Source organism: Pongo abelii, chromosome 11 (genome assembly GCF_028885655.2).
Source record: "Pongo abelii isolate AG06213 chromosome 11, NHGRI_mPonAbe1-v2.0_pri, whole genome shotgun sequence".
In the NCBI taxonomy this organism is placed as follows: Eukaryota; Metazoa; Chordata; class Mammalia; order Primates; family Hominidae; genus Pongo; species Pongo abelii.
Window position 1 is genome coordinate 74,905,291 of NC_071996.2, and position 24,274 is coordinate 74,929,564.

Here is a 24,274-nt window from a genome sequence, read left to right on the forward strand (position 1 = left end):
TAAACTAAAAATTTCATGCAAAGCTGATGGATATGAAATGGTATCTATTTATGGTTTTAATTTCCTTTTCCCTATTAATGAGGCTCAGCATTTTTTTCCCTCACATTTGGCCATTTGGGTTTCTTCTTCTGAGCAATTTTTGTTTATATATTTTGCAAATTTTTCTATTACAAATTTTTTTCTTATTCTTTTGAAAGAATTATTCATAGATCCTAGATACTACTTTTTGTCAGTTATATATGTTACCAACATTTTTTCCTGTTTGATGCTTGTCCTTTTTACTTTTTTGTTGTTGTTGAGTAGAATTTTAAAGTTAATGCAATTAAATATATCAGTCTTTTCCTCTAGGGGTTGTTTACTATGGCAGAGACTACTGGTGTCGACTCAAATTCACCCCTTCTTTCTTTTACAGTAGAGTGAAGCAGACTGCGGCTGTGGAGTACGTCTGGAAGTAATGTGTGCAAAGTCTACCTCACTTGTATCAGAGGAAATCTGTTTCTAAATGTCCACTCTTTCTCCCTGCAGTGGCCTGAAATGGCAGCAACCAGAGAGCCTGGGAAACCTCACACTGAGGTGCTCAGAGCTGCCGGCCACCTGGATCTGCCACTACCTGCAACTGCTGGCCCGGAGGCCTTTGCTGAGCTGGGAGAGAGACGTAACTGCCTTTGTTTTTTCAGCTGATGAATTATGGGGTCTTTCAGTTATTGCAGCTTAGCCTACTGAGGTCACAAAGATATTTTCTGTTTTCTTCCAAGAATTTGAAGTTTTGCTTCTTACATTTGGATCTTTAATCTGCCTGGAGTTGATTCTCATTATGGTCAAAAATTATACTTTTAAAAAATGGATTACCAACTGTTCCAGTACCCAATATTTTTCTTTTTTTCTCCCAGATGAATGAGGCCCAGAGAGGTTAAGACACTTTATCAAGATCACACAGCTGGTTAGTGAATTATAGGTTGTATGGAGAGCTGGCATTTATAATATTCTTCCCCAAAGCCTTACAAAGCAGGAATTATCATTAGTATTTGATTTTACATAGAAGAAAACCAATGCCATACTGACAAGGTAAGCAAGTCATCTCTATGCCCTGGCTCCTCCTGTTGTGCCCTTTTACTGTGTGACCATGCCATGGAGAGATAATTAAACCTAATCAAATCTAGTAAGTATTTATTAAGCACCTCCCATATGCAAAGCTCTGTGATAAGTGCTGCAGGCACGCCAAGGTGAGTAAGGCACAGGGACACAGCCACTGATCCAGGGACCTTCCAATCTGGTCAGAAGTAAGGCAGAGCCACTTAGGAGTTTGAGAGAGAAAAAGGAGCTGTGGGGTTTGGGATGTGTGTGTGAGGACACGTTCTGCTCAGGGGATGAGGAAAGTCCTTGTGATATTTGAGAGCCCATCAGGCAGTCTGGGGGAAGAGTTTCCTAGGGGCAAGGAACTGTTTGAACAAAAGCACACAGGCCAGGTTGGGCGCAGTACTCCTAGCACTGTAATTACGCGTGTAATCCCAGTACTTTGGGAGGCCGAGGCGGGCGGATCACCTGCGGTCAGGAGTTCAAGACCAGCCTGGCCAACATGGTGAAACCCCGTCTCTACTAAAATACAAAAATTAGCTGGGTGTGGTGGCACCCGCCTGTAGTCCCAGCTACTTGGGAGGCTGAGGCAGGAGAATCACTTGAGCCTGGGAGGTGGAGGTTGCAGTGAACCAAGATCACACCACTGCACTCCAGCCTGGGTGGCAAAACAAGACTCCATCTCAAAAAAAAAAAAAAAAGAAAAAGAAAAAAGAAAAAAAGAAAAGCACACAGGCTGGAAAGCCCAAGGCATGCTTAGAGTACAGGCAGGAGTTGAGTTTGATTGGAGCAAGTTTGGGTGAGGGACTGTGGGAGGTGAAGCTGGACTGGACCCAGCTGCATCTACCATCCAGCTGTTTCTATGAAAGAGCAGTAATGGCGACCAGGTATGTGGGCACCTCAGGTTACAGGGATTGCAGGTAAAAAAGTTGTGGGAGTCAGTAAAATCATTTTTGCTTTAATCACCTTTTAAAATGTTAGTACAAAGTCTATATCACTGTATTTGGGTAGGGTTTTTGAACTTTATAGAACCTTATATGAAAAGCAATTCAAGAGGTTGCAAAAGACATTATCATCTTAGCAGTCCTTTCCCAGAGCCACCATCAACTCTTGCGGAGCTGGCATTATGTGTGTCCATTCACAGACCTTTAGAGACATGGCTACATCTCAAGCTTATCATCAGTTCCTTCCAGCAGAATTTCATAGCTCTCTGAATTTCTCCACCATCTTGTGCTTATAAACTTTATAACTTGACTGGTATTCTTCAGAAAAAGCCTTATTCATTGTCAGGTCCCCAAAGCCTGTGTCCCCTGCCAGGCACAGAGCAGGTGCTCACACACATTTGGGGAATGAGTAGCAGATGTTGGGAGGGACTAAGGAATGAATTCCTTAATGCTGCATGTGGCGACTGCTGTGGAGCAGCTGTGCACAGGACAGGCAAGACAGGATGCCCACATGACTGCCCTCTGCTGACATGGCAGGAGGCCAGAAAGAATTCCTGAAACTCTTGTGTTTGTTTGTTTGTTTGTTTGTTTGAGACGGAGTCTTATTTTTTTGCCCAGGCTGGAGTGCAATGGTGTGATCTCAGCTCACTGTAACCTCTGCCTCCTGGGTTCAAGCGATTGTCCTGCCTCAGCCTCCTGAATAGCTGGGATTATAGGCGCTCGCCATCATGCCCATCTAATTTTTGTATTTTTAGTAGAGACGGGATTTCACCACGTTGGCCAGGCTGGTCTCGAACTCCTGACCTCAGGTGATTTGCCTGCCTTGGCCTCCCAAAGTGCTGGGATTACAGGTGGAGCCACTGCACCTGGCTGAGTTCCTGAAACTCGGCGTTAATTTAGATCCACACCCAGGTGCTGTCACAGAGACTTGGCATATACAACATAGAGGTTTATTTCTCTTTCACGCTGAAGTCCAAGGCAGTCTGCGGCTTGGCTTGCTAGAGTTGTCAGAGACCTAGGCTCCTTGTACTCTGTGGCTCCACCATCCTGGGGGGTGTCGCCTTACCCACAAACTGTTCTATCACATCCACATTCTAGGCAAAAAGAAGGGGGAGAGGAGGAGGGGAAGGACATGATCCTTGTAGTAAGGGCACATCTTGGAGGTGCACATATCCCTTCTGCTCACACCCTGTTAGCCAGAACCTAGTCGTGTGGTTACGCCTCACTGCAAAGGAAGATGGGAGATGTGTAGCTTTGTTCTGGATGGCCAGTATCAGGTAAATGATCCAAGTTATGGATTATTCCATGGAAAGGGAGAATAGATATCCATGAACAACTTGCCATTCCCACCACAAGCTGATTTTATCTAATGTAGTTCAGATGCATGTACTCAAGTAGGCAGAGAGACAGATAGTCTAGTCTGGTTGGATAGAAAAGATTTACTTGAACACGTTTCAGTGTTGGCTAAAAGCCACAGCCTACAATGCACCAAAAGTAGCATTGTCTTCAAATACAAAGATCAGTGGCTGTTCTTGTTAGTTTGGTTTGGTCATTACGAATCTTCCAGCACCTCCCAAGAGTAAAGGGAATGGTCAGTCGCATAGGCTGGTGCATCACGACCTTAAGAGCAATAGTGACGTGAAGGAGGAGAAACAGCATTTCAGAACTGTGTAAGTGTATCATTGGACGTATTCCTTTTTAAGCGATTGGTCCTCTCGTGACATTTTCTACTTAAGGGGGCACAGCACAACCAGTATTGGTAGTTGTCCACCAACTCTGGTCTCCTCTTCCTCTTGGGTACATGACTAGCTACAATTCCATGTGGTGGAATTTCATGCTGCCATTAAAATTTTACGCTGTTGAAGAAAATGTATTGAGGTAGGGAAATGCTCACAATATAACAATAAGTGGAACACAGCAGAATACTCAGGGGCCTGCAGGCCTTCTGTGATCTGAGTCTCTCCAATCCCCAACTCTGACCCCATTTCCGACCACATTGCCCCTTATTCACTCCACTCCAGCCGCCCTGGACTCCTGAATGTTTCTCCAACATGTCCAGTCTTTGCAGCCCTGGGACTTTGCTCTTGCTGGTCCCCTCTGTCTGCAACAGTGCCCGGAGATACTGCATGGCTGCTCCTTCACTTTCTTCAGTCTCTGTTTGCATCTCACTTTATCAGCAAGATGGTCCCTAACTAGTCCATATAAAGATAGTAACCTCGCCTCACCCGACCTGCTGTACCCCATGCTCCAGCCCTTTTACCCTGCCTTATTTTTCTCGATACCCTTTATCACTGCCTGGCACATGACATACACTCATGTTTATTCATTCATCCTCTATCTTCCCATGAGGATTTCAGCTCCTTGAGGACAGGAGCTGAAACACATGGTATCTGTAACACATGGGAGGCCATCAATCAATATTGTGAGATAAATGGATAAGATATGTGACTATGATCAACAATAGTATAAGACTTTTGTACAAAAACCTCATTCAAACGAACGAGGAGGTAATGTACCAGATGTTAACTGTGGCTGCTCTTGGATGGCTGGATTGTTGATGATTTTGATTTTTTCATTATACTTTTCTACAGTTTTGAAACTTTTATGGTAAATATGTTATAATGAGAGAGAAATCAATATGTTGTTATTATTTTAAAATTCCATTATTTACAACAATCACTAATATCTATGCTGGTCAAATGTTCAAAATTGTAGAACAATTTGTTTTTTTTAAGAGAGAGTCTTGCACTGTCACACAGGCTGGAGTACAGTGATGTGATCAGAGCTCACTGCAGCCTCAGACTCCTGGGCTCAAGTGATCCTTCTGTCTCGGCCTCCTGAGTAGCTGGGACTATAGGTGTGCACCACTACACCCTGCTAATTTTTTATTTTTAATTTTTTACAGACAGGATCTCACTATGTTGCCCAGGCTGGTCTTGAATGCCTGGCCTCAAGCAATCCTCCCAAAGTGCTGGGATTACAGCCGTGAGCCATCACACCTGGCTGCAATTCTATTTTTTTTTTTAGAAGTTCTCACTTTTTCCATTTGACAAATCTGGTGACTCTTCCACAGAGCTTCATTTTATCAGCTACTGCCTCCTGGTATTTCCTTCCTCTGCCTGTTCCACTTCAACAAGCACCTCGAGGCTGTGGAATTTCTTTCTGGGCTCTACATCATTTACAAAAGAGGCTTATTACTCTCTGCATCTAGTGTGTTTGGCCCAGTGCCAGAGAGATCTGCCAAGCCTTCCTTCTCCTCATTCTCCCCAGCCCACCTCTTCCTGGAGTTCCTTCCTGGGACCTGCAGTGCCAGGTGCTGGGGGAGATGAGGGAGTGGCCTTTCAAGTCCCTCAGGCCTCCAAGGCAGAAGGTGAAGGTTACTTGCGGGGATTAGCTGAAAACAGAGGAGCCTGATTTGGGACAATGCATTAATTCCCTGAAGAGAGTTTATCACAGGAGCTACCTCCAAAAAGTCACATCTGCATAGGGATCTGCAGCTAGCCCTGAGAGGAAAACATATCCCAGCAGCCATGCGAACTGAGAGTCTTTCCTTAAAAGGGAAGTGACTCTTGGCTCAAAACCTTAGGGCTCCCTTTATGGGTCCCCTCACATTTCTTCCTAGTGTGGAATACCCAGCCACACAAGGTGAACGAAGGGTTATCATTCAGAACAGACACTATTGTTTCACTTGCCACAGCACCTCATTTATTTAAAAATAATGATCTAAATACAAAGAGTAGCCATCCTCTTGAAAACCAGACGCACATCCATAATGACCAGCGGGTGCACAGGCCTGGGCTTGAAGGAAGGAAATCATCAGAAACAACAGGATAATGCTCCTCCCTCAGGTCATGGGTAGTTGTGAGCATTTTCAAGGTGAGGTGGATGACATTCAGTTATTATTTATAGACCCAGTGGGGAGGGCTTTGGGGCTGCTGGGAAGCCTGTGGCAGTCGGGGACAGTGCGGGCTTTGTTTGAGCAAAGATACCTACCTCCTGGGTATTGGGATGGAGTACCCGCCCCAGGCCGGCAGCTCCAGTGCACGCCCAGGAGGAGGCTTCCTCTTGCTGGCCTCTTGAACATGGCTTGCAATAGCAATAGTTGTGCCTTCTTAGAATGTGCAGCAGTGTGCTTAGGAATCCTGGGTGTCTCTGAATCATAGCTGCCCAGAAAAGAATTTCAACATGTACCCTTTGTCCTAGGCCAATCTCTACTTCCATTTCAAAATCCACAGACCTCCAAATTGGGTCCCTCCTCCGCAGTCTGAACACAGTGGGTATGTCTTTATTTATCACTCTCCATATTGTATAAGAATGATTGGATCAGGTGTCTGTTTCCCTTACTAGAGAGCAGAGTCCTTAGAAGTAGGCACCTGATGTTAACTCATATTTGTAGATCCAGTGCCTGGCACACATAGGTGCTCAATTAGTAGTTCATGAATCGATTTGTGGAGTCTGTCTTTGAAAAGCTCATTTTAAAACATTCCAAATGATGGTGATTCCTTAGAAAAGTTGCTTTCCTTTTTCTTTCCTTTTTTTTTTTGAGACAGCATCTCACTCTGTCACCAGGCTGGAGTGCAGTGGCGTGATCTTGGCTCACAGCAAGCTCCACCTCCCGGGTTCATGCCATTCTCCTGCCTCAACCTCCCGAGTAGCTGGGACTACAGGCGCCCACCACCACGCCCAGCTAATTTTTTGTATTTTTAGTAGAGAGGGGGTTTCACCGTGTTAGCCAGGATGGTCTCGATCTCCCGACCTCGTGATCCGCCTGCCTCAGCCTCCCAAAGTGCTGGGGTTACGGGCATGAGCCACTGCGTGCCTGGCCGTTTTCCTTTTTCTTTTGAGACAGGGTGTCGCTCTGTTGCCTAAGCTGGAGTGCAGTAGAGCAATCATAGTTCATGGCAGCCTCAACTTTCTGGGCTCAAGTATCCTCCTACCATGCCTGGCTAATTTTTGTATTTTTTGTAGAGACAGGGTTTTGCCACGTTTCCCAGGCTGGTCTTAAACTCCTGAACTCAAGTGATCCACCTGCCTTGGCCTCCCAAAGTTCTGGGATTATAGGCATGAGCCACTGCCTCCAGCCTGGAAAAGTTTTTTATTTAGGGCAACATTCATGGGGCTATTTCTCAGGAATTATCTACTTCTGAATCTTTAAATGCTGAAGAGGGAGAGGATCTCTAGGTCATCAGGACACTCAGGACCTCAGATGGGGTTTGTTAGTATTATTTGATACAATGATTGTCACAATGGAAATTTCTTACGTCTTCAACACTTCACAATTTATTATTTATTTTTACTTATTTATTTGTTTATTTATTTTTGAGATAGAGTCTTGCTCTGTGGCCCAAGCTAGAGTGCAGTAGCCTGATCCTGGCTCACTGTAGCCTTGAACTCCTGGGCTCAAACAGATCCTCCCACGTATCTGAGGCTATAGGTACACACCACCATGCCCTGCTAATTTTTAAATTTTTTTTTGTAGAAACACGGTTTCTAAACATACAAAAATTAGCATGTTTCCCATGCTAATTTCAAACTCCTGGGCTCAAGTGATCTTCTGCTTTGGCCTCCCAAGTGCTGGGATTACAGGTATGAACCACCACGCCTGGCCTACTTAACAATTTAAAACCCTTTCAATTTTATTGTCACATATTATCATGTGTACTTCTTATCTCTATGTCTGGGGAGACATATTTTTAAATCTTATAAAAATCAGATGACCTTTGCAAAATGTGGTGGCTCACAATTTTGGGAGGCCAAAGCTTGAGCCCAGGAGTTCAAGACCAGTCTGGGCACCATAGGGAAAACTCATCTCTATTTAAAAAAAAAGAAAAAGAAAAAGCTGGGTGGGGTGGTATGCTCCTATAGTCCCAGCTGCTCAGGAGGCTGAGGCGAGATGATAGATTGAGCCCAGGAGTTTGAGGCTGCAGTGAACTATGATCATGCCACCGTACTCTAGCCTGTGTGACAGAGTGAGACCCTGTCTCAAAAAGAAAAAAAAAAAAAAAAAAGGTAGGCTTTGTGACTTGTCTGAAAGCCATATTTTTAGAATTAAGTACCGTGTTGCATGCACTCGACACATTCATTGCATACCTACTATATGCTAGGCACCGTAGAAGGCACTGGAGATACGGAGATGGAAAATTATGATCCTTCTTATATTCAGTGCATCGATACAAAGTGATGAGGACTCTATTAAAGTTGTCATTAATGGCTCTGGGAGCAATAAGCAAGAGGGCTCGATAATGCCTGGAGAGATATGAGGGAGGTGTTAGACCAAGGTGATGGTAATGTGGATGAAGATGGGGATAGTGATGATCTCATCAGCAATATACAGTGCTTACCAAGTGCCAGGCACTGTTCTGGGTGTTTGCACATATTAACTCACTTGAGCCTCACAACCACCCTATGAGACAGGGGCTCTTAATATTCCCATTTTACAGATGAGGAAAAATGAGGCATGCAGAGAGTAGGTAAATTGCTCAAGATTGCACCAGCAAGTGGTAGAGATTGTCTACTATTTCTTGAATTTCTGAAACTCAAGAGCAAAACAGCAATGCTAATATTGGCAAAGAATGGGGTCATCTGCTGCCGCCGAAACCCACTTTCCCTGGTCCCCTTCCTGAGGTGCAGCCCGTTTATTTCTTGAGCCAATCCTTGAGCTTGGCAGGGCCCTTCCTGTCCACACGGTGAACCTGGTTTGTGGCACTGGCCCCATGTATCCAAACGGTCCACCGTGGATAGAGGGTCATGGTTAAGATCTGGGATTTCAAATCAGACAAACTTGGGCTGGACTTCTGGGTTCTGTCCATTCTCAGCTATATGACCTCTGAGCCTTAGCTTTACCATCTATAAAATAGAGATAACAGCCATGTCTGTGCCTCTATGGCCTTTCATGTCGGCAGCTTTTTGCCCACCCCATACCCCTCACACAAGACGAGGCCCCTGAACTAAACAGACACTGAAAGGAAGCCAACCTGGAGGCCTGCGGAGCTCCCTGGCATGATTGAAGCCATTGTTCTGTTGGTGGGGAGGGCCTTCTGGAAGAGAGGGCAGAGGGCTGCAGCGCCTTCGGTAGACATCTGCCTCAGAGATTTCCTCTGCCTTGCTGTTTGGAGACATAAGCTTTTCCTTCAGAGGGTGAAGTAAGTGGAGTTGAAAGAAACTACTTCATGGAAACAACAGTTGTGACTGGCAGGAGGGCTGGCAAGAGGCCTGGAAGTGGGCTTAGCCCAGGGTTGCGTCCCTGGGGTGCACCTCAGAGAACTCGGGCCAACAGCATGCTCTCTGTTTATTCAGGGGTTTCCTCACTGAACCCTCTGAGGAAACAGCTTTGTAAGGAAAGGGAAAACATATGGGTGAGACAAGGTACTCAGTGGCCCAACGGAGCCCAAGTGGCTGCCTATAAATTGGCTCCTACCTTGATACCGAGGGGGAGAGGATCCCTCCAATTCCTGCCCTGCATGGGCTCAGGGCCAGTTGTATAGTGCCAGGCCCTTGTGAGTGGCTGGCCTATGGCCACTGCCTTCTGGGAGACCTGGTACCTTTAGGGAGGTCCATTTACTCTTCCAGGCCTTTCAGGCCCCTTCAGTGGTTTCTGAGAGGGATTAACTTGCCTGTTTGTAACAGAAATATCCATCTTTTCACTCACTTTGCTCCACCTCTTCTTCATCCTTGGTGGGAAGAGGTTTTTAAAGCATAAAAATATACCAAAATTATGCTGCGAAAGGTCATAATATTAGCAGGCAAGATGTTTGTTTTTCTAATGAGGGCTTTACTTGGAAAAAAGAATTGGCTGGGCATGGTAGCTCACACCTATAATCCCAGCACTTTGGGAGGCCGAGACGGGTGGATCGCCTGAGATCGGGAGTTCGAGACCAGCCTGGCCAATGTGGTAAAAACCCGTCTCTACTAAAAATACAAAAATTAGCCGGGCATGATGGGGAGCACCTGTAATCTCAGCTCAGGAGGCTGAGGCAGGAGAATTGCTTGAACCCCGGAGGCAGAGATTGCAGTGAGGTGAGATCACACCATTGCACTCCAGCTTGGGTGACAGGGGAAGACTTCATCTCAAAATAAATAAATAAATAAAATTTATGCCACTTTCCCAGAACAAAGGGCAGGCTTCAGGGACCTCATGGCTGTGAGGTCTTGGTGATGCTGGTGATGAGGTAGGTAGGCATGAACAAGGCTGAGGGTGAAAGGGAGGGAGACTAAGGAAGCAGGACTTGCTCATATTCAGAGTTTGACCCCATATGGACTGCAGTAAGTCCATCCTTACTGGAAGTCCATACTTATTGGAAATTATTTTACCATCCTCTTGGGCACTCAGCTACTTGTGATCAGCTACAGGAAACATTGGTTTCTTTCTGGAACTGGACTGTGGTGTCTAGGGGAGGATGGAACAGCACGGTCTCTCTTGATTCAACAGCCCTAGTGTCTCCCACATGCCAGCAGCATGCTTCATGCGAGAAGAGACCAAGGAGCTGAATGCCTCACGCTCTTGCTGCGGAGACAGTGTCCACAGTAACAGTCACAGCAGCGATTGAAGGGTGATAGAAGTGAGAGCCTCCTGTGGGGCTGGTCAAGAGAGGCTTCACAGAGAGGCAGGTCTTCCCCTGGCCTCGAAGAATGGCAGGACAGAAATGGAATGGGACGCAGTGCCCGGCCAGGGAGAGGATCTCCAGGGACACAGCTGCCGAGAGCTGGTTTTAAGTGTGGCTGTAGCAAAGTCTCTGAGGGAGAGCTTAACTCTGCCTTGAGATCCTTCTTTCACCATGGACTACTGGCCCTTGATCAATCAGTGCACATGACTGGACCCAGGACTCAAGGCTAAACTGAAGGGCCTGGGCCAGCCTGGGTTTTAGGGCCCAGGAGAGTCTCTGGACTCTGGGCTTCTTGGCATCCTGTTATAGAAGCACCATTTATACATTTATATTGAAAAATAAGCGCAACAGAGGGAGATCTGATGCCCTCAACAAAGCTCAGAAAGACTTTTCTGGTTGAAGAAATAAGCATTGCACACACCACAAGTGCAAAGCCTTCTGCCCAGACCCTTTGATGGAGAGCTGTGCTGAGCAGAGGGCAGGTGGTTGTGATGCAGGCTGGGCTGTGATCGGCTGGGCTCAGTATGCAGCAGTGTTCTGAGAGTGTAGGTTCTGCTGGTGCCCAGATGGCTTCGGGGCGCCTGATAAACTTCTCCAGCTCTGATTTTCAGGTCTGCAACCCTCTTGCTGCCTCCTTCAAGGGCTTCCACCAGAGGCGGCATAACGTGGCCTGGACTGTTCTACTCTGGGCCTCATCTCCCACTCTACCCACCTTGTTTATCCGACCTTCTTCCCACGAGAACATTAAACCTCCCAGAAATATTAATGTTTGATTTTTTTCTCCTATGTAGCTATTTAAAAAATGTTCTCCTTTTTGTTTTCTCCTTTAAGAATTTATAGGAAAGAAGGATCTTGGAATGGTTGGTGCAGTTAATGAGAAAAGATTGGGAGCTTGTTACAATGTCAGGAGATTGGGAAGAAGAAATACTTCTTTCCCTTTGTCATTACAGCCAGTGGAGAAACAGTTTACAGCCATTCCGAGAAATGCGAGCAATGTGGAGGGATCTAGGTAGCTCAGTAGCAGGGTGCATCCTATGCACACCTTATAAGGTATACTGTAGAAATCTTCACCAGAAGATTTTATAAATAATCAGGAATATCATTTTGAAATGAGAGAAATGTGCCAGAGATGAATATAACACTATTTTAGCTAGGATTTGCTATGATGCCTACAGTGTACGTGGCAAAGTTGGTGTCAGAACTGAGAATACTCTGGTCTATAGGATCCAAGGGGAAGAATCCAGAGAGGAAGGATTTTTCACCAGTTGAACAGTGCTCCTTGGGTCCAGTGCTTGATTCTGCTTTAATAAGACCATTATTGCCACGTTCTCCTACACTGTGGACTGTTTAGAATTTACAAAGTGTGCTTCTAATAACACATTTAATGTGTGCTCTGATAACACATTATTCCATTTCTAGTTTCTTTTTGAGATCTGAGCATGTTTAATTCAATTTCTCTGTGTAGGATCTGTGTTAAGGTCTTTGCATGTTTAGTAGAATTCTATTTCCAACTGGAAAAGTCTTTTTAGCAGAATCTGTTTTGTTTTTTTTTTTTTTTTGAGACAGAGTCTTGCTCTGTCGCCCAGGCTGGAGTGCAGTGGCACGATCTTGGCTAACTGCAATCTCCACCTCCCGGGTTCACACCATTCTCCTGCCTCAGCCTCCTGAGTAGCTGGGACTACAGGCGCCCGCCACCAAGCCCGGCTAATTTTTTTTGTATTTTTAGTAGAAATGGGGTTTCACCGTGTTAGCCAGAATGGTCTCGATTTCCTGACCTCGTGATCCGCCCACCTCGGCCTCCCAAAGTGCTGGGATTACAGGCTTGAGCCACCGCACCTGGTGGCAGAATCTTTTCTTTGTCTTCCTTTTATTTAAAAAAATCAAAATGAAGCCTTTTCAGTACAAAATTTTCAGAAAAATAGCTCTGTTTTCCATTGCCACTTTGTGTGAGAATATGCATGTCTTGATTCTGCCTCTACTATTCAACGCATGGCAGCTACCTTAGTTCAGGTTCTTATCATCTCTTTCATTATTCTAATTACATGACTACTTTTCTTACCTCCATTCTCATTCCCCTTCCTATCCATCAACCACACTATTGTTAAATTGAACTTTGAAAGTACAGGTCTAAGAAAGTTGACAACACACAGCCAATGATGTGTAGAAGCAGGCAATCTCATAGATGTTGCGGGAATGAATTAGCACAGCCTCTTCGAAAGGCAGTATAGTAATGTCTATCAAAGGTACAAGTATGGTCACCCTTTGACTCAAAGTTCCACTTCTAGGAAATTATTTTACAGATATTCTTGTACCTGAAAAGATGTATGTGTAAGGATGTTCATTATAGCGGTGTTTATAATGACAAAATATTGGGAACAAGGTAAAGGACCAGTGATAGGAGCTATCCAACTTGGGAGTTGGATAATGGAATTTGCAAAGGCCATCTACTGGTTGTTACCCTAGCATTCATTCCCTCATACCCCTCCTAAGTGTTGATTGGTGTTGACCTCACTCTTATCTCCAGGGGTGGACACCAACTGGCGGAAGCCACTCACTCAATCCATCATATTTCCCTGGCTACAGTAACTGTTTCATATATAATGACATGTTGTCTAAGTGGAATGAATCAGAATGGATATGAGGCTTGAAATAGTTTTAGCCACATGGGTAAATCCTGGAGCTTCTGGGAGGCCTGAAGATGGAGACACTTATGGAAGCATAGCCTGCTGATGTCAAGCTGGGTGGCATGCCGACATTGGGTGAATTCCCTTTTGGTTTTGGTTTTAACTGGTGAGAAGTGAGTTGTCCTTCACAATAAAGACCCTAAGTGCTAAAAAAAAAAAAAAGCCAAGTGGCCGTGAAAGAAAATTAGGTGGATCTTCTTGTGTCCATGTGAGTGATATCCATGATACTTTATAAAATAAAGGTATTATACAATGAATATAGAATATATTCTCTTTTATATAAATAAAAAGCTGTGAAAATGGGTGAGTGCCTATGTGTACATGTGCATGTGTGTGATGTGTATAAATGGCTTCAGCTAGCTTATGTAGTACCTTTGTTTTCTGTTTGTTTGTTTGTTTTTCTTTCCTTTTTTGAGACAGAGTCTTGCTCACTCTGCCCCCAGGCTGGAGTGCAGTGGTACAATCTCGGCTAACTGCAACCTCCGCCTCCCGGGTTCAAGTGATTCTTTTGTCTCAGCCTCCCAAGTACCTGGGACTATAGGCGCCCATCACCACACCCAGCTTATTTTTGTATTTTTAGTAGAGATGGGGTTTCACCATGTTGGCCAGGCTGGTCTCGAACTTCTGACCTCAGGTGATCCGTCTGCCTCGGCTTCCCAAAATGCTGGGATTACAGGCTTGAGCCATCATGCCCTGCCACATGTAGTACCTTTGAACAAATTAGGAAAAATGTCCTCTCTGGTATATGCAGCCCCATGCCAGTGGCAAGCAAGTGTGCAATGGATTTTAACCTCATCTAGTCTCCTTGACTGGCGGCCTCATGCAGTATACAACCTGCACAATAGTATGCTGTGGTCATTTGTGTATAAATATATGTGCCTGCCTATGATGCTTCTGGTTGGATATATGTAAAACTAGAAAGAAAGATTGCTTCTAGGAAGGGAAGACAGGGAGCTTGGTAGTAGGAGATGGAAAGGAGGCTTATCTCCATACCCCATTTGGAGAGTGTTTAATGTTGTTACTATGCTCACAAACTGCTTTTCAAAACTAGTTTATTTAAATAAACAAAAGGAAAGCAAACGAAAAATGACAGGTCTTTTTTGTTTTGTTTTATTTTGTTTAAAGCACAGGTTTGATCTCAGTTGCTCCCTTACTTGAAGAAGGCTTCGATGATTCCTCATGGAGAAATCCCAGATAGTCTGCACATGATTCAAAGGTCCCTTACAACCAGCTTCAGCCTGCCTTCCAAGCCCTGTCTGTCGCCTCTCCCTTCCTTCACGCCATGCTTCAGCGAGGTAGGAATGCTTGTGATTCACCTTCCAGGTCAAGATGATTGGCCCCTCTGCCTTCACATATGTTGTTCCCTCTGCTGTTCCCCATGCTGCCCCCAGGGAGCCGCCCATCACCCGCCGGGACCTTCCTGCCCTGGGTGCACCCATAGTGCTTTGTGCCTTTCTCTTTCTTGCCACTTGCCACATTTTACTGTAGTTATTTGTTTATAATTACAAATATAAACCTGCTACTCTAGGAGTAAGCTCTTTGAGGGACCTGTGTCTCCCTGGACCTACGACAGTCAGTGCTTGTGACACTATGGGAATAGGCGCCTCATAGCTGTTCCATGAATGAATGGAGGTGGCTTCAGATTCCAGCTGTCTTTTTACTAAGCTGCTCTATCCCTTTCAGATTTTTTTTTTTTTTTTTTTTTTTTTTACAGCTGCAAATTCTTATCTATTCTTTGCCTCTCTGCCCAGTAGCAATTAACCAGGTTGTAGCAGATCTAGAGTTTCCAGCTCAGCCTGGATTGTGTTTCCTTGCTCTTAGCAGCTCAGGGGAATCTTTTTTCACTTTGCGAAGGATGCATCTAAGAATCAGAGCAGGTTCAGTGATCCTTTTATTAACTCTTTGTCTGCTCCGACACGCACAGTCTGTCATGAAGTATTCATCCAGTTCAGAAAGTTGAAAAAGCCGGGGAGAAGAGAAAGAGAAGGGAATTTGTGAAAATAGAGTCAGTCACTTCAGCATCTATCCCACTCAGCAGTCTGCCCCCTTGGTGAGCCTGTTAACCTAGAGACTTGTTCACGAGCTATTCCCTTGGAGCCGTCTTTCCCTTTAAATAATAATCAGGCCCAGTAGAAACCTGTGATGAGTACATGAAATCAGCGAGGCTGAGACTTTGCAGAAAACAGACTCAGGGAGGCAATGGCTCACTCATTCACACAGAGGCACTGACCAGGCTTACCCAGGGAGGACCGAACTACCTGGGGGCTGACCATGGCCGGGAACATCCTAGGTGATCAGGAAGACTTGATGGTGGTTGACTGGCTGATGGATAAGGAAAATGATGAGCCACTAAACCCATTTCTGGAGCAAGGATTGGTAGAGGGTGCTCGCTGTTGAGGTCTGGGGAAGATAAGGTGGCCAAGGAGTCAAACAGCAGGTTCAGGGCTACTACTAACCTATATAGTGTCTTTGATTAGATCAGAAAAAAAGCAGCCCTCTGGGCTGAAAGGACCCCTAGAGCACAAGGCTTGCAAGTTGGAAGCACCTCTGTCCAAAGAAAGAAGGTTCATCACTCTGGGTAGACACAGCCCCATGTCGCCAGGCACCTAGATCCCGGCTCCCACTTGCTTTTTCAGTTGGTAGCCATTATATAGCACATCAACTGCACAACCATACCTGTGGCCTACAGGGTATCGTAGCTCTGGGGGCATTTAGAAAGGAAAGGTGAGAGAAAAGTGAACTGATTATGGGTAGCAGATTGTAACTACCATTGTTTAGGGTTGTTTATTTTTAAACTGTGGAACTCCCTATTAGAATCACCTAAGATACTTGACGGGTAAGAACGCATATTCCTGGGACTCACCTCAGACCAACTCGATCAGACTCTTTGGTGAGGTCCAGCAATCTGGATTTTTAACCAGCCCCCAGGTGCTTCTAGTGCCCACTAAAGCTTAAGAACTGCTGGTGTAGCAACTGTTCCATCAGAAGTCCTTGGGGCTGGGCATGGTGGCTCAGCCTGTAATTCCAGCACTTTGGGAGGCTGAGGCGGGCAGATCACCTGAGGTCAGGAGTTCAAGACCATCCTGGCCAACATGGTGAAACCCCGCCTCTACTAAAAATACAAAAATTAACTGGGTATGGTGGCGGGTGCCTGTAGTCTCAACTACTCAGGAAGCTGAGGCAGGAGAATCAAGGAGATGGAGGTTGCAGTGAGCTGAGATCGCACCACTGCACTCCAGCCTGGGTGACACAGCAAAACTCCGTCTAAGAAAGAAAAAGTCCTTGTGATCTGTCCATCTGGAATCTAGAACTATCTGACTGGATTGAGAAAAAGCCATCCATCCATTCCCTGAGCTCTGCAGTGTCCGCTCCTCACATGTCCTTGAGGCATTTCCTGGAGGTTGCTTCTCTGGAGTTTGTGGCTGATGTAATTGTTTTTCCTGGCTCTACTGCTTTGCTATTTCTAAGAAACACCTTTAAAAGTAACAGCTTTTGGCCAGGCATGGTGGCTCACGCCTGTAATCCCAGCACTTTGGGAGGCCAGGCTGGCAGATCACGAGGTCAAGAGATTGAGACCATCCTGGCCAACATGGTGAAACCCCGTCTCTACTAAAAATACAAAAATTAGCCGGGCATGGTGGTGTGTGCTTGCAATCCTAGCTACTCAGGAGGCTGAGGCAGGAGAATTGCTTGAACCTGGCAGGCAGAGGTTGCAGTGAGCCAACATCACACCACTGCACTCCAGCCTAGATGACAGAGTGAGACTCTTGTCTCAAAAAAAAAAAAAAAAAAAAAAAAGTAACAGCTTTTAGGATAAAAACTCTAGGAATCTTGGAACAGAGAGTAGTACGACTCATAATTCCACACTCACCCTTCCTTCTTTGGCTCCTTTCCTGTCTACTGGTCCTGTGATAGAGAATGTTTCAAGTTGATCCATTTCAAGGAAATTGCCTGGAGATGCTGCATTTTCATTTGGTTTCCAGCCTATATGAAGGTTAAGTTACATTTTGCTGAATTCCAAATGTCCAATTTGCTTTGTTGAACTGGTTATTTCTGCCATTTTGAGTAATGCTTGAAATATGAATGTGGGGCCAGGCTTTCATGCCTATAATTCCAGCACTTTGGGAGGTTGAGGTGGGCAGAGCCCTTGAGCCCAGGAGTTAGAGATCAACCTGGGCAAAAAATGCCGCCTCTACAAAAAATACAAAAATTAGCCACATATGGTGGTGCATGCCTGTAATCTCAGCTACTCGGGAGGCTGAGGCCAAGGATTGCTTGAGCCTGGGAGGTGGAGGTTGCATTGAGCTGAGATTGCACCATTGCACTCCAGCCTGAATGACAGAGCAAGACCCTGTTTTTAAAAAATAAAAAATATTAAAAAAATAAAGAAATATGAATGTGATCAGCCCATGCCCAGCCATCTTTCTTTTATTTAGAGAGTTTTGCTGGATCAGTGAAATTTTAGCTGAAACCATAGTGCTTACAGCTTATGTTGCAGACACCCACTGTTCTGGGCCACAGGTCAGTGCTTATATACCTCCCTCCTTTGGGGGATGAAGTCATTCATAGATGCTGTTCACATTGTTGCTCTTGTGCCAAGCAAGGTACAAGATACACTAGTGTGAGAGGTTGAGCCCATGCCCTGACTTCAGGAAATTTCATCTCAGCCCTTGTTTTGCAGTATGGTAGCCACCAGCCATGTGTGACTATGGAGCACTTCAAATATGCTTAGTCGAAATGGAGATGTTCAGTAAGGGTAAAATACACACTGGATAACGAGGACCTAGTAGGGGGAAAAAGCATGTATAATATCTCATGAGCAATTGTTTTATATTACATGTTGAAATAATATTTTGGCTATACTGGATTAAATAAAATATATTATTAAAATTAATTTCAGGCCAGGTGTGGTGGTTCACACCTGTAATCCCAGCACTTTGGGAGGCTGAGGTAGGCAGACCACCTGAGGTCAGGAGTTCGAGAGCAGCCTGACCAACATGGAGAAACCCTGTCTCTACTAAAAATACAAAATTAGCCAGGTGTGGTGGCACATGCCTGTAATCCCAGCTACTCGGGAGGCTGAGGCAGGAGAATCCCTTGAACCAGGAAGGTGGAGGTTGCAGTGAGCCGAGGTCGCGCCACTGTGCTCCAGTCTGGGCAACAAGAGTGAACTCCATCTCAAAAAATAATAATAATAATAATTTCATCTGTTTTTTTCTTCTTTAATGAGACTACTAGAAAATTCAAAATTAATATATGGCTGGCACTATATTACTATTAGACCATATTTGTCTCGAGGGTGAGAAAGATAAGTCCCTGATGGTCGTGAAGCAGTGTGATTACTGTTGGGACGGGGAAGGAGAGGGTGAGCTAGGAGCAGTTTGAAAGGGCCTTAATTGAGCTTTGGCAGCTAGGGAAAGGCTTCCGGGAGGAGATGATATCTACTTCAGATGATGAGTAGGAGTGAAGTGAAGAGTGAGATGGTGAGGAGTGTAGGAGGCAGTGGGGCGCAGTGTGTTTGGGGAGCTGTAAGCAGTTCAGCATGGCTGTAGTGGAGTGTGGGGGAAGTGGGGAGAAATAGGCTGGAGGGGCAGGAGGAGCCAGGCCATGCAGATGGGGGACTCTGTTTCTTTCTGCTGGGGCGAGCTATGACCTCCTTTTCCTGGAAGTGGGATTGGAGTTGTTAGAGATGAATAGATATTTGGTTTCCTTTCTACCTGGCCTGGGCAACCGAGTTGGGGAGGAAATGCTCAGCAGTACTGAGGGTGGGGAAAAGTGTTTAAATTTTTGCCCCTTTTTCCAAGGCTAGAACTAATGAGTTAGAGCAATTCTTACCAATGAGATGAATTCTATCTTTATGGAAGGTGGAATCTTTGGAATATTCCAAATATATTAATATTTTGAATATATTAGGTTAAATAAGATATTAAAATTAATTTCAAATTCAAATTAATTTTAAATTAATTTGATTTCATTAAAATCTGGAATATCCAGATTTTAGCCTATTTTATTGTCAGAGGAGGTGTGATTTGCCATAACAACGCTCTTAAAAAGGATTACCATCATCATCATCATCATCATCATCATCATCATCATCATCATCATCTTCATCATCATCATCCTTTTGAAGCAAAAGAATCCAAAAGGAGTAACAGGGATGACATTTAAGGTTCAGAATTCTATAGGGATGGTACAGCCCAGGTCATAAAGCAAGGATATTGTACTATTTTATCATCTTGTAGGGTGCAATGCATCCAGAAGATAAAGGCCAAAGATTATACATCAGAGAACCACCAGAATCTTTCTGTTCTTGCAGGGAGCATCTTTACTCACATGGCTATAGTCATCGAAATTCCAACTGAGTAATAAACTAAATGCCTGGGTGTGGGATGTTCAGAAGTTTCACTTCTGTGTGTGGTTTGGCTTTGCTCTTAACACACAGGAAAATTGTTAGCATCTGAGAGTTCACTTGTCTGGAAATGGTTAGTTTGCACATTGCCTTCTTTGCCTTGGGGTTTCTCTGGGGGAAGGTGGGAGGGCAGATTTTGTCCAGAGCAGTTTCCCACAGATGAATGTTCTTTGGCCCTGGAAGGCTCACAGCTGCATTACTTCTACCTAAGAAGGGGAGATTCTCCAAGGAAGGGGAAGTTTTTAGATGATTGTTCATTTATTCTTCCCATTTATTGAGCACTTACTATGTGCCAGGGCCTATACTAGTCACTGAGAATAGACAGATGAGTTAAAGGGGAGCCCTTACTCCACTGAGCTAATAATCAGGTCAGAGAGACTAACATAGAATGAAATAAGTTGGCTATGGTGTGGTTCAATGTTATAGGAAAGTTATGCACAGCAAGCTCTGCAAGCCCAAGGGAGGAAGACATTCAAATTCCATGTGGATGGGGGAGAAAGGGCAGGAGAGTCTTCACCTAGGAGGTAACATTTCAGCTGGGCCCTGAAATGTGAGCAGAAGAAGGTAGACACAGTGGGAAGGCTACCCGAGGTGGTATGAAAGCACAGGGCTTGCTTGGGGTGTTGTGGGCCTGTGCATAAAGTGTTGAGGGATGAGACTGGACAGATAGGGGCTGGAAGAGCCGGGAAGAACCTGGAATGGCATCCCTATGGATGTGGGCTTCTTCCAGGAGACTTTTCAGTTGGAGGGTGACAAGATCCAGTCTGTTTTTGAAAGGACTCCAGCAGTGCTGAAGCCTAAATTGGAGGGGAAGGAATACTCAACAGTCTGGGGCCAGGTGAGCTGGAAAACCACACCTGTCTGCAGTTCCTTCCTCCTCTCTGGAAAATGTCCAGCAAGTCCCTTGGACCACCAGGCAAAGGTGAGATTCTTGGAGTGGAATAACCTTCTAGCTCCTTAAACAGGTAGCCTATGGGGCACGTGTCATTGGGATTCACAGACAACTTACCCTTTGTCTGCTCATGACAGACTTTCCCTTTGTCCACACTCCAGGGTTAGAAAGAGCCTTAGTCACCAAGTGGGATGGTTCATTGCATCCCACCATCCAGCCCACTGGGGCCAAAGTTGCCTGGCCGGGGCTTGGAGAGCCTGGCCCTTTCCTGGTGCCTGTGTCTTTAGGGCTGGCTGGGAGGCTGGACTGTCTCCACTGATGTGATGCTGGCCTTTATGACCACTGCGAAGTGGCAGGAACCTTCGTGAAACGTGAAGTTTCCGTTGGCCGCCTGCCACTGTTCCCACTGCATACTGACGCTCCACCCGAGGCAGGATGCCCTGCCCTGCGGAGTGGTTGGAAGTGATAAATACATTTGTTTTTGAATTAAAACCTTTCCTGGCATGGGGAGGAAATGCATCTGCAGCTGGCCTGGTCTCACTGTTCCCCAAGCCTCCCCAAGCAGGCTGCCATGCCAGCCTGCTCTCCGTGAGCCTGGCTTTTGCACTGGAGGCCTGGGTAATGATTACATTGGCTTACTGGAGCCCAATACTCCAAGGGCAGGGGCACTAGGATGAAAGGCCGTCGAAACAGCTTATCAACATCAAAGCTACCCTAATCACACCACTCCAGTTATCAAAGCCCAGCCCAACCCTGCCCCTCATGTCCCTTATTATGGCAATATGCTCTGTTTAGTTCCACCCTGTGAGTGGCAGGAAGTCAGATGGTCCCCAGACACCCCTCAGGAGGCTGGACACTTACCCAGCTGGTGAAGCAACATTTATTTTACTCTTCACCTGCTTAGCAAAATTGAGCAACTGGGTGCCTTTTTAAGAGGTTTCTGTGAACTCCAAACCCCAGATGCAGCCGTGATAGTAGGAGTGCCGATGGCAGGAGCAGCTGTGCCCAGGGAGATGGATGGGGTGGGTGAAACTGGGGCAGGCCTTCCCTGGCCGCTCCACAGGGCAACCGGCAGCCTGTATTGTGAGCACTCTTATACAACACATCCATGGACAGGTGTTTGCTAAGCAACCTGCATGTGCCAAGTACTATTGTCCATTTTGTGAGCGAGAAACTATAGTTTTAATTTAAGCTGCATTGTATGGTAATAATAAGGAAATTGTTTGGCTAGCCAATTCTGTTTGGTTGATACATACTGGCTAATTTCTGGGGAGACAGAAATTATGATATTAACAATCATTTGCTCTTTATTGTCCCAGCCTGGTAAGATATGTTATCCTTTGATGAAAAACACAACCCAAAAGTTTACCCTTAGTTGTCTGTTTAGGTATCACTTAAAGAGGGCTGAGGGCCGTGGATTTGCTGAATTAACAAACAGTATAATATTGCAGTTAAGATAGTTCAGTCTAGAGACATACCAACTGGGTTCAGATCCTCCCAAAGCTGTGTGACTTTGGGCAAGTCACTCCACTTTCTCGAAGCTCGGTTTCTGCATCTGTAAAAGGGAGATACAAATATGACCAACCTCATTAGGTCATTGTGAGAATTAAAAGAAAGCCCAAGAAAAGGTACTGAATGACTATTCAGTAATATTGTTAAGTGCCTTACTCTGTGATAGGAGTAATAGAGGAGAATATAGTCCCTATCTGCAGGTGTTCCAAGTCTAGTGGGAAAAATAGGTATTGACACAGGATGCTAAGCATGGAAATACAGGCATGTACAAAATCCCTTCCAACTTGAGTATCTAACTTCATGGAGAAATTGAGGAGGGATTTGCAGAGAAGGCAACCTTTAGCTAAACATTGAAGGGTGGTTAGGAGTTCACCAGATGCAAAAAGATCTGAAAGAAACTTCTGGACAGTGACAACAGCTTTTACAAAGGCAAAGATGCAGGAAAGAGCATGGCCCAATCTGGGAACTATAGGAACTGATAGAAGAGGAAAAATTTTTAAGGATAAAATTGTGATTTTCATAGAATTATAAATTGTGTATCAAATATTTTATTTAACTCAATTCATGAGAAAACAAGCAAGATGTTAGAAATAGTTCAAAGAAAAATCCAAAGAACGCTCATATATAGGTGATCAGAAATGCTGAACAGAATTTCAAATAGATGCAAAAGTGGTCCATATCTACAGGGCAATAATTTACTGCATCTTGAGGGATGCATTTACACATTTAAGGCCAAAAATCATTTGCACCACTTTCACTAATTTATAACTTCTAGTAATAAAATATAAAATGGCACAGAACAAGGGAAATTGAAGACAGCCTAGTAGGGAGCATTGGACCGGACACCCAGGAATCTTTTCAATTTCACACTTCAAAGTCTTCCACGATTTTTCCTGACAGAGTGGGTTCTTTTTATTGGAGAACCAGAGGGCAGGGTGGGGAGGGGATGAGAGGGAATTGAGGCCTAAACTATGGGTGGGGACCAAATCACAAGGAGCCTCGCTGGCCATGCTGGGGAGTCTGAGTTTTATTCTGCAGCCCACAGTGTGAAGGATGGATGCGGTGGTGCTGAAGCTGGAAGACTGGGCCCAGGGGAGAAGTGAGAAGGTCCTGAACCGAGGTGGCAAGAATGGAGATGGAGGCATGGGGTTGAACTGGGTATGAAGCAAAGGGGACGTCCAGGGTGTCTTAGGTTTCTGGAGGAGAGGTACATGACCAGGTCATTTGAGGGGGCTCTAAGGAAGAGCTTTTCTTTATGTGCACCCCAAGGGTGATGTTTTCTTGGGAGGCCTTCATTGTATTCGTTGGAAATTTGGGAGAAGGAGTTTTCTTATAGGTAGCTTTCCTGGAAAAGAATGTACATCTTGATTTTCTCTCTTGGTTTATCTAAATACTCTGATTTCCAAAATATACCAATTTCTATCCCAAATCCATTTGGATCTCTTGATTCAAATAAAGAGATTGGAATGTTTTCTCTAATTGCCCCTGTAAATAAACACACACGCACGCACCCACCGTATCCATTCTCCTCCCTTCTCTGTGACGTCCCCAAATGGTATCAGCTGGCTCCCTTGTCCTCTGTCCTGATTGGGTTTGGTGCCTGGAGAGCGGGATGAGAGAGAGGTTAGAGTTGTGTTTATTTCGCCAGACTCTGCCTGCTTTGGTGTGGTGCTGGCACAGCTGTGGCGGTCTCTGACGACAGCTGTTGCTGGCCTTCAGGGCTCAAGTAGGCTCCACAACACCTTCTTTTCCATCTCCTCTCAGGCTTAGGGGTATGTTATGGGTGGAATTATGTCCCACCCAAATTCATATGTTGAAGTCCTAACCCCCAGTACCTCAGAATGTGATCTTATATGGAAACAGGGTCGTTGAAGATGTAGTTAGTTAGGATGAGGTCATTCTGGAGCAGGGTGGGCCCCAGTCTTCCCTTATGAGAAATGTTATGTTCCTGGTCTTTATATGCTTTTCTGAGTTGTTTTGTATTGGAATTGTTGTTTACATAAACTTGGGAGTATTATTACAGAGAACAGTTTGCATTTTTTTAGCCCACAACTACTATAAATGGCAGCAGGCCAGAGCAAGAGATGGTAGCAGAAAACACACACACAACCCTTCTGTTGCTTTCCAGGGTGGCGAAACTCTTGCACGTTAATGCC

The 24,274-nt window shown here is 45.2% G+C and overlaps 1 long non-coding RNA gene across 4 annotated transcripts in view; it reads left to right on the forward strand.

Moving 5' to 3' along the window:
* LOC134759549 (uncharacterized) overlaps nucleotides 1–24,274 on the forward strand; it is a 44,786-nt gene that overhangs the window by 2,096 nt on the left and 18,416 nt on the right. Inside the window, exons 2-4 of one of the 4 annotated variants that reach the window (XR_010135879.1) lie at nucleotides 413–1,065; nucleotides 14,431–14,600; nucleotides 19,300–19,791. This is a non-coding gene — a long non-coding RNA (uncharacterized LOC134759549). Of the gene's footprint in view, nucleotides 1–412; nucleotides 1,066–14,430; nucleotides 14,601–19,299; nucleotides 19,792–24,274 lie in introns of those variants that run through there. The other 3 variants (XR_010135880.1, XR_010135881.1, XR_010135882.1) reach the window with 3 other exon arrangements.